Below are 2,285 nucleotides of genomic sequence, written 5' to 3'. Positions count from 1 at the left end.
CTGAACCAATGAGCGTTTTGCTGTCCAATGGTCACGCCTTAATTTTGCAATTAGTATTGCATCCTTCTCATGTGCATTTAATAATTTCTGACTTTTAAATCTGAGTTAAATCTATTTTTTTTGTCCCATTTTACCTGTAAAACAAAACCTGCCTAATAAGTATGCACACCTGAATATAAGACGTTTATCATTTCCAGCATTCCTTAATTATATATCACATATAAATGATTAAATACAAAATTAATAGTAGTTATTAACATTGATGTGGTTTGGAATTTTAAAATGTACTTGGAAAAAAATTATGATCAGAATATCAACTTGCATAATAATTATGCACGCACTGTACATGCACTTCTGATTGTCTTCTAACACTAGTGGGTTAAGCCAGGGGTTGTCAACCTGTGGGGCTTTAATCAGGATAAAACCGTATATTAAAAGCTATCAGAAGCAGTAGCATTTAGAAATAACAGCGTATCTAAAAGTATGAGACAACAACAAACAAAAAAACATAGGCCTACCATTAAAAGCCGTGCTTACACAGGTTCTGCACGATCCTCTTCAATAATATCCTCTGCTTCTCAATCGAGCTCAAACTGATAAGCGATATTAACGACGCCGTTGTTTACAATACAACCCGAGCACATGCCACTGAGGTGATGGGCGGGACATTTAGACGCGCGCTAGAGGCGGTTTAGCCAATCACAACACACTGGGCTAGCTAACCAATCAGAGCCCATCGCCTATTTCTGAAGGAGGGGCTTCATAAAAACAGGAAATGATCAGCACGTTTCTCAGAGAAGGGACAGAGCGGTGTGGAATAAAGGTAGATTATGTGAAAAATAATGCGTTTTTTAAAAAATGAAGCATTAACACATGTTAGACTGCACCCCATAAACACAATCAAGCCTAGAAAAAAAACAGCGAATCTTTAATGGGCGTGCGCGCTGAATACTGGATTCGCATTCAAACACTGGAGCGGAGTGAGTTGCCATGGAAACGGGGCACAACACTGTAACTGACCAGCAGTAAATCTTCTCTCTCGCTGCTGTTTTCTGCTTTCAGGTGAGTTTAGTCCCTAAAATCTAGGGCTGTGAATCTTTGGGTAGTCAGCGATTCGATTCGATTCACGACTCATAGGTTTTCGATTCGATTCAAAAACGATTTTTGCAAATTTAGAACGATTCAATTCGATTCGATTCACAATTAAATTCGATAAAATTCGATTATAACAATTTGATTCTGCATTCTTTAAGTGCATTCACAGGATTATTTAAATGCTTCCCCTAAATTCTTTAAATGCTTCGTCAGGAGGCAAATTACACAGCAGCCTTTATGGTTACAGAACCATAGGTTAGAGAAAAACACTTTTGTTCATTGTTAGATGCTAGTTTAATGATGCTCTGGCATATGTAGAAATGTATGTAAGCCAAGATTTTAAAAAAGAGCTTTAAAAGTATTATGTATAGTCTAACATTTTGTCACACCAGGGGCGTAGCCATCATTTCAGAAGTGACAGAAATGTCAAATACAATAATTTTATGAATGTATGTATTATTATTATTATTATTTATTTTATTTTTTTTACAAGGAATTCTTTTCTTATCTTTTACTTTGAATTTGCTATAAGAATTCAAATACACTGCTGGACAATAATCAATCATTTGTAATCTATACTTTTTTCCTAATGGCAATTTTATGATTGTTTTATATACTACAAAATTCATAAATTACATGTGATTTTGTTTAGTCGTCTAATGTTTTTTCTTCAGAATCATGAGAGAACCACAACTTCCATTGGGGGGAAAAACTCAATTTATCCAGAATCACACAATTCAGCTCTTAAAGAGTCCAGTTTTCATGTAGCCTGTAAAAAAAAAAAAAAAACTTGTAAAAAAATGGTAAATGACTGGCAGCTTACGGCTGCCAAACAAAACCCGTAAAATTAAAGTAAAATATCTTAATTGAAATAAAGTGCAAAAACAATAATTTTACAGAAATTTTCATTAAAGGTTTTACAGAAAAAACTTGTTTCAATTATGATATTTTACTTTAATTTAACGGTTTTTGTTTGCCACTGAATATACAGTATATTCATAATGTAACAGCATAATAATGCAAGAAGGCCTACACACCTTCCAAATGACAACAAACTTAATTTTTAAGAATATTTAGATCATGGAAATTAAGTATCAAAATATTAGATACCTTAAACTTGAATAACAGTAAATAAACATTTTCTAACAAAAAGTGCAAAGTAACAAGTACAAAAAAAGAAAAATGCACAA

Source organism: Sinocyclocheilus anshuiensis, unplaced genomic scaffold (assembly GCF_001515605.1).
Source record: "Sinocyclocheilus anshuiensis isolate Anshui unplaced genomic scaffold, SAMN03320099.WGS_v1.1 scaffold1550, whole genome shotgun sequence".
NCBI classification, from domain to species: domain Eukaryota; kingdom Metazoa; phylum Chordata; class Actinopteri; order Cypriniformes; family Cyprinidae; genus Sinocyclocheilus; species Sinocyclocheilus anshuiensis.
Note: the sequence above shows the minus strand (reverse complement) of the source record.